The sequence below is a fragment of the Temnothorax longispinosus genome, chromosome 5 (assembly GCF_030848805.1).
Source record: "Temnothorax longispinosus isolate EJ_2023e chromosome 5, Tlon_JGU_v1, whole genome shotgun sequence".
Lineage (NCBI taxonomy): Eukaryota > Metazoa > Arthropoda > Insecta > Hymenoptera > Formicidae > Temnothorax > Temnothorax longispinosus.
The window spans coordinates 19,835,044-19,844,238 of record NC_092362.1 but is presented as its reverse complement, the minus strand read 5'-3'; positions in this window follow the sequence as shown (position 1 = coordinate 19,844,238).

Genomic DNA, 9,195 nt, shown 5'->3' with positions numbered 1-9,195 from the left:
AGCACATTTTATTACCGCGTGTAATACTTAAGGGAAGAAGCATCGCTGGGGTAGCAAGAATCGTGAGAAGAATCGCGGACCGGTTAGCCTTCTTCGAATTCCTGTCCTTTTCCTTTTGGGTATGTGTGTTTTTAAGATCTCTCATTACATTCCTATAATCGTTACAAATTACTCAATGATTCATCAAACACACGCAGTACTTTTCATCATTCCCTTAAATTTTATTTTTGTATGTACTATCTATTCAGTCGTAGATATATTTCGCCATAGAATATTCATTTAAAACGAATTCTAAGTTCTCAACACTTTGTAAAATATCATCTTAGAATATAGGAAGTTCATGAAATTTAGGTGAATTTTCGTTGACTGTGATCGCGAAATTTGTATGCATGCAGTGGCGCATTTCTTCGAAAGAGGTCAAATCATTGACCGGCGTAAAGTTTTCGCGAGTTTAGAGTCACGACTTGGTTCGCTGAATACGAGCAAGTACGAGTTGGTAGCTGTCGTTGCTTTGCGGGACCATGGACGTGACTTTATACAATGCGGGGCTTGGCTTATGCTGATGATAGAACGTGAGAATGCTCCGCCACAGACGAGTTCCGTCATTTCCCGATGTAATAATATGCGATCGCATTTCTTCATTCTTTGACAGCAGCGTATTAAAACTTTATGTCTATTAAAGTTTTTACAGATTAATTCTTAATAAAATTAATATATGCTCTAACACTCTAATATTCTTCCTTAATTGACTATTAATGATGACGAATAATAGTAACATGTAATGATTAATAGTTGCTCGAATCTAAATCAAAACTTTTATTCTTCCCATATCAAATTGCAATTATGGTTGTGTCACATACTAATCAAGTGGCGTAACAAAATTGTTAGTAAGTTCCGGTGCCCTTTGGCGATGGCGAGAAATTAAAGGGCCAACCGTTAATTGATTATTACAGTTATTTAATCGAGTTACTATCTCATGCATATAAATCAGGATGTAAATCAAGAACTATGTAACGCAGTCAATCTAGCATCTGGATAAAATTGCGGCTGTGGACGCGGTAGCGCGATAGTTAGATTCTATATAGATCGCTCGTATAAGCTTCGTGTTGCCTTGACTTTACGACGACGGCACCGACAGAGCCGACGGCGATCGTCTTGCTACCTATTGCAACGACGACGACGACGACGACAACAACAACAACGACGACGCGCATTGCTCTCGGCAATGATTTGTAACGCCGCGCGGCCGAGGTTTCTCGTTTTCTAATGCCGTCCCGAGAAACGGAACGATAAATTAACGCCGATACAGCGCACGATAAACCGAGAACTCGATCGCCGAGCGAGAATGAATTGCAGGCGCGTGTTCTTCGCGGAAAACGAAGAAGGATGGGATGCAGGTGTAAATGCCAATAAGCATAACGAGAGCGCGAATATTCGTCTGTAAATCTTTCGCGCCGTGATATCTCAGGGCTGAAGCAGAAGCTAGCAATCTCCGTTTGTAATATTGTGAAAAAAAGTTACCGCGATGAAGACATAGAGAATCTAACCATTCTTCCCGCGTGACAAATTAAAAGGCCGAAAGATTTATCAATAAAATTGAAAACTGATATAACTTTCCTTAACTTAACTAAATAAAATATAATTAACAATTAATAATGACGGCTTACTTAATAATTCTTTATATTCAGAAATTACAAAACCGGCTTTTTTTAGTTCGAGCGATGTTTCATAAAATTAAGAGGAGAAAAACGAACGAACCATCGATTAAATCACTATTTTTTCCACCGCTAAGTCCACCACGGTGGTCATTGAAAGAACATCGTTCGTCCTCGGCGATGCATGACCACCGAGGCCGGACCACCAAGGTACTTTTCTTCGAGCTCGTTGAAATCGATTTGAAGCGTTTGCTAGCAATTGTTACGGACCTCGTGCCAATATCGTGGGAGAACTGATTCGTGCCATGCTATGGCATCTTTTCATTGCCAATATCCGTGGTTCCGTTCGGCAAGACTGAAGCTGATAAACTTAACCGATTGTCACGGATCGAGCTTGCGCTACGTCCGTGACAATCACAATCCCCTAGGTTTTAGACTTCTTTATAGCATTCTCGCGAGTTTCTTTCCACGATTTCGATCGCTACGTGTATTCAGAAAGAAAAAATAGAATCATTATACGTAATCAGTTTAAAAGCATAAACGATAATAATATTAAATCATTAAAATCAACTTAAAAATGATATTTAATCAAACTATTTATATTTTACAAAATAGTTAATTATGCGTTTACAAGCACAGGGTATATATTCACAATATAAGTGGGTTATATAAAAATAATAAATATTAGCTATAAACGGAATAGTCTCGCTAGAACGAGGCTGATTTGTTCCGGCCAATGTGATCGGTACCGGTCAACCGAACCGATATTCACAGGCTGCAGTCGACTGTGTCCGTGACAATCACGATTTCCAGGCTTCCTAGCAGCTCCTTCCGCGATATCCAGAAGAGATTCCTCCTTCGCTCGTGAGCCCCACGTTAATTGGGGAGTCTAAGAACCACCTTGGCTTCCAAGAACGCCTGACTCGGACACGAATCGTGAGCGGAACGTGCAGGAGTCTGATACTCCCGGTACAAAGAGTACGATACAGTCGTGATAGCGCAACACGAATACGGGATATGATACAAGAAAGATTTGCCATGTAACTTAATGATTCACGCAAGTACGTATACTTCTCTCTTTATCTTTCCGCTGTTTTGCTCGCAGAACATCAATCGCATGTTCTGATGCGATAAAACAAAAATATACTACAATAAGAGAAATACACTATGTAATAAGAATGAATTCGGCCGGCAATTAAAATTATTCACCATGAGTTTCTAAAACATTGTGCGAAGTCTTTATGCAAAATCATACCTGGCATACCATCCGCGCGAGGTAACGAAAAAATCACACGAAGCAGCTGTGAAATCTAAAATTATGCAAATTGTAGCCCGTAACCGAGAATTTGGACGGTTCTGTGTGTGCTCCAGATTAACATTAATTTAATTTCTTACTCGCGGCTATGGGAGCAACCGCATCCATTGCGCGTGGTCTTTCGGAGGATGCCTTTCTTTTTACGCGAAGACTAATGATTAAGAGAGCACGGATGGGTTGTGAACCTTGAATCTTGAGCTTCCTTTATGTTCATTTTATAAGTCTCGTTTCGCGTGCGCTCTCATGATTCTCCGTTCACAAAATCTTCGCTCGGCTTTCTTTAATCTACTTCAAATTTCGACGATTTTGTAAGGCAGATTCTCGTAATATTTCGTAATAATAAATCTCACACGTATAATTTAATACAAGCACGGCAGGCAAGATTAATTTCCATCCCTATAATTTCATTTCGTCGATTTTCGATAAGAATAACGACAGAGAAAAGTCAAGGTGCACCTACGCAGCTTGCAACGTGAGAAACTAATCGGTATGGCTCGTTACGGGCGTCAATCGATTAATTAAAGTACTGTCTATTCAAGTGAACGGGTGTGGGAAGAAGGAAGTGAAACTTGCAGATTACGAATTCACAACCAGCAGTGTAGCGGAAAAGCATCGAGCAATTATAATGTAAATAAGTTGTTTGTTGTAATTAATATATTTTTGTTTATATGCAATTATTTGCCGGTTGTTAAAGTTACAAATAAATTAGGGTCATTAAGTTCTCATTTGTATGATAAACTTTAAAAAATAATACTAAACGCAACGCGTTTCTCGAAAAATCAAAGATCAAAATTTCTTGTTCATTGGCCGATGAGAGTAGCGTTGATGATTGCTTTTGTGCATCGACAACTTTACGAGTCATCGCAAATATTGAGAACGCGAAAAAAATACGCTTGCGAGGAACTGTAAGAAATATTGATAAAGCAATACCTTGAGAGAAAGTAACGAATTACATCCTGCGCGGAGGTTAAATGAACTTGTCATGATTTCCATATACATTCGTAACCGCCAGCTGCACCGTGTACGTTGCCGACTACGTGAGACGACCGTGCATCACATCCGCGCGATGCGTCGAATTCAACACGCCGTCTCGAACGGCAGCCAATTTTACGTCTGTCGAACAAATTTCTCCCGTGGAGCGTATTATATCGGTTGCAATTTACCATTATCGAAAAATGATTTGGATACATGAATGTTGCATGAATTTGACACAGGGCTCGTTTTTCTGCGTCAACGGAGCCCCTTCGCGTAGTCCACCCGATGGTCCGCCTTGCATTCTCACAAAACTAATTGTGAACACGTGAATTTCTTTTTAACAAGCACAAATTTCAACACTTTTTCAAGTTTATAATGTACAGGAAAAAAATAAATAAAAGATATAATAGCGATAGTAATGTACGTCTAATAAGCAACAAGTCTAATAAAAATAGCTTTACGATTTTCGTTTTGAGAAAACATATATTATGTTCAGCCCCGAATACGCCTATATGTCGACACCTTTTACTGCTATTAGAACGACCTTGCACATAAAGTGAGAAGCAAAACGGACGCACGTACTGAAATTCGACTAAAACTCAACACGGACTTCATGTTACGTAATTCACTGTAAAACGTCAATTTGCAGAGTTTTGCCCGCGTGCGAAAGTTGAATCGTCCGCAGAAAGACGCCGCCGCAAACCGCGGAATGTGAACGCGTGCGCGCGTGGAATCTCATTAACGCGGCCCTTACGAGTGGCGGCGAGCGCGAGCGAGAGCGAGGCGCGTAAAAGTGCAATGTACACCGACACGCACGATACGCGTGGCGTGACAGTGCACGTTCGCGGCGTGACCCCGTGCATGCACCTGCCTGACCCCCGGTCCGGACCACGTGCACACAACCGACACGGAGGTGCAACGCCGGAGGAGCGAGTGTGTGCAATATGTGTTGCCCACGCGCCTCTACGCAACGCTTATGCAATTCTCGGAACCATCCTCGCGCGGGTATGTAAAGGACGTTGTTCTGTGGCTCTCGAGTAAAGCGGCCGTAAATGAAACACGTGAAGTCACCTTTCGAGTTACTTGCGCCTCGGGAATGTCACTTGGTTGCCTCACAGATACATTCGCGCCAGAGCTAATTAAAATAGTGAGCATGTACGTAAAAAATTGTAATCTTTTTTTCTCTTAATAATGCTGTGAAGATTAAAAGATTTATTCTTGACAAGTTCAGCTTATAGAATATAGCTCGCAAAACTTAAAATAGTAATATAAAATTTTACTAACGTCCATTTGTCTTATTAGTTAATAAATACACCGTTATGCATATATAAATAATAAATAAATATAAGATAGATGTCAGTAATAAGTATGAAAATTAGTTGATGAGAATATACATTTGCCGATGCAAGAAGCACGGTGTTCGGTAGCGAATGGCTGGAAATAAATTGCCCCTATGCGTGTACACGCTTAACACACACAATGAAATGAGCTGTTCATTCATCAGTTCGACGTTGCGCTACTCAAGTTACATCGCCATCTTAATATTTCCGCATTTTTTCTGTAAACTGATACTGTGTATAAACATAAACCTGCAATGTGTTTCTCTTTTTTGCACTTGTAAAACTTCAATACATGATTTCAATACATGAAGCTGCGTGCAACTATCGTGACAAATGAGTTTTGAAAATTTACTTACAAAACTTTGCAATATTCTAAGAATATTTCAGGTTTAGAAAAAGCACTTAATTTTTGCAATGTCAGAAAGAAATAATTTTCTATATTTCAATTTTTATGTTTTATTTAATAAACATAATATTAATTCTCAAGAAATGATAAAAATTCGAAACTGTTGCTGGTATAATGAAACGTAGCGTTTTATGATTAAAATTTTACGGAGCATGTTTGCCTCGCGCAGTGTAAATCTCGACCCTCTCTCACGCATCAACCGTCATCTCTTAGTACGCTGAGTGATTATTAAATTTTCTTTTGTAATTAAAGGGAGAGGCATCCACGGATTAGGAAATCTTAATTAAAATTTTATGGGGAATAATTCTCACTTGCAGAGCTGCACGTGACATGCTTGCAAACATGCGAGAAGAATCCCTTTTGCTATAAAATCTCAAGGTTCTAGTAATATTATTTATGTAATATTATTTTTTTAATACATCACGCTAAAACGCTAAACAAATAGAATAATTAGCATTGTCACATGCGCGTCTTACTAATATAATGTATTTGTGCGATTTGTTTATTGAAATATGAAATATTAATGACATGATCTTTCGTTTGCTTAGTGTAACAACAAGAAAAATCACTCTTTTCTTCTTTAACTCTGACATTTAATTCTGTCATCTAAAACTTAATAAGTTTTACTTAATAAACATGGATATACATTAGCTACGACACACCATGTAACAGGACTTGTAACAGGACTTGTTGTTAAAAACATGATTCGTAAATTCGGTTCTAAGCAGATAACATTATATTAAAAGCTTACAAGGCGATAGATCTTATCTCGATTCAATAACATGTGTGACTGGAGACACACAAAAAACACAGTCAGCCGCGAGAAACTTCGACACGCTTGAATTCCTACATAATTTCAGAATTTCTAACAACTTTTATCTACTCATTGATGCACCCTATCAAAACATGAATCTTCTAACCATGAGACCAACCATAAGAAATCCATGAGAGATCCGTAGTACCCTAAAATATGCAACCTGACTAACACGTAAGCATTTCGCAACGCTGTTTCCTTTACGTTTCGTTTCAAGTAATTATTAAAAATATATTGCTTATTAGTTTATGATAAAAATAATTTTTAATTTGTCATTAAAATTTCTATTGGATTTTCACAATTAATTCGACAAAAAAGTGACTAAAGATTATACACGAAACAATTTAGCGATTGAATATGTTTAATGCGAGTCGTAAGTTATTAAGAATCGTTTTGACTATTAATTCTCATAAAAGATATTTTATTATATTATATTTCGTTGAACTTTTCTGAGTTCAATATGTTAGAGAAAAATGTTAACAATTCTAATTATCTTTTTTCGTTTTGCCATACTTCTTTACCAATTTGTCATCTCTCTCAACCAACTAATCTCGACATTGAATGTTCATATCGACACACTATGATGCCGTATTTTTGATTTCCAAACGTTTCACCTGTAGTGTGCCGACCTGTTGACCCTCCACGTCAACTGCATCGGGTGGGCTTGCGGACGGGATCACGAAAATAAGAGGAAGCCATGATTTATAATGGTGTAATGGGAGTACGAGATGATACGGCTGTTATTGTTGCCAGGGGGCATTATTGCGGGAAGCTGACCTCGACATTGCCCTGTGCAAACCAGTAAAAGAAATCGACAATGCAAAATCGAATAAAAATACAGCCTTCTATTACTTATAAATATGTCATAAAAAGATATATATTATATGGAAGATATTATATAATGATATAATATATACTATACATATATACATATATTAAATACAAAAAAATGTCTTTAGTTAACTTTTGCAATCCAATTTTTTAAACTTAATTAGAAGCTTTCGTAAATCTTGTATTTAATTATAATATGAGAGTAAATGTATGAAAGAAGTGCAAGATGGAAAAACTTTTAAATTTGATTTTTGAATTATGAATTTTTACTATGTGACAAAAGCAGTTATGACAATTACTTACAATTATAATAACTGATTTAAAGATTCTTAACTCTCGCCTTGCTAGTATTTGACCTTATCAGAACTAAGTCGGACTGTAAATGTATGTACTATATAGTACTTCATAATGATGTTAAATATAATAATCGCAAATCGATTGACAACAATCACAGATTTTCTAATTAATCGATTGAATACATTAATGTAATCGATTACGATTACCAATTGCAGTTGAAAAATAGAACAATAATGTTCGCATCTTGCTTATATTCAATATTGTGTAATGTAGCGACCCTTATGACGGACGTGAAACAGTCTGCCGTTATTACGGTAATTATGGTATATACAATTAAGCACGACCTGTATGATCATCATTATCATCGGCATTATTATCATCAACGCAGGCATCATTCGTGCCTGCATGCACCCCGAGAGAAATTGTATTTAAAGGTCGGACATAAGCTGTAATTTACAAAATAACTCACAAAATGATGTTTTCGTTGATTGAAATATTTTTGGACATGTTCATTGCTTTTAATAAATTAATCGTGGATAATAATCCTGGGGTTAATTTAGCTTGAGCCCTGCCTGCTTGCGAATGTAACGAGCATCATCGAGAATCAATTTCAAGATAAGCAATTCCTGCCCCTTAATTTTCTCTAAAATATTATTGTGTACTATGATCTTTCTTTAGCATCGTTTAAATGGACCTTTTTTCTGAGTGAGTTATCTTTTTCTCTTCGTCGTTAGAGTAAATTCATAATTTGCGAATATTATTTCGTTTTCGTGCTCTTAAATACATCTGGTCGCGTTCAACGGGACCGCCACGAATTTGTTTTGCGTCCGACGAGCCAATTAGGAGTTCTGTAGAGATATACTACTGAAGGCTAATTAGGGGGCCTGCCAGGATATATACCTATCAACGTGAAATATGCCCGACTCTTAGTAAACACGATCCTGCGAGAACCTGATGCACCGACATTATGCGACGCTGCCCGATTCACGGAAGTCAAGCGCGATTCAATTCGATTATAATGATCGGTTTCGTACAAAATGGATGAGATCTGACTCATGCTATTATTGCTCGTTATGAGACTTATGAGCAATACTGACAGAACCAGTTCGGTCAACAGCATTCGGACATACGCTTTCATCTGCGAAAATTATCCCAAAGATGCTCTTTTGTATTTTATTACATAAAAAATGTTAATTCCCTTTTTTATTTTGCCGAGAAGTTTTAAGAAGGTTTAAGAAGTTTTTTCTTGCCAATATATTGAGGCGAAGCAGGAGGTAATTGGAGTCGATATTTTTGAAATAACATTATTGACCATTGAAGACAGCTGCGCCCTCGAGAAGCGGGCAGCGATGCATGAAACGTCGAAAGGTTCGCGGAGACCCATAAGTTTGCAATTTTCATTTTTCTTTCGTTACAATCTGTGATCCGGAGTTTTCTTTCGAGATCAGTGCCTCGCGACGACCCGCGTTCCCTTTCCGCTATATTGAGCAATGTTCCGCCTCGAGACAGCCACTCCAATCGCCATTCAACTATTTCATAAATAACCATTATTGTCCCGCTTA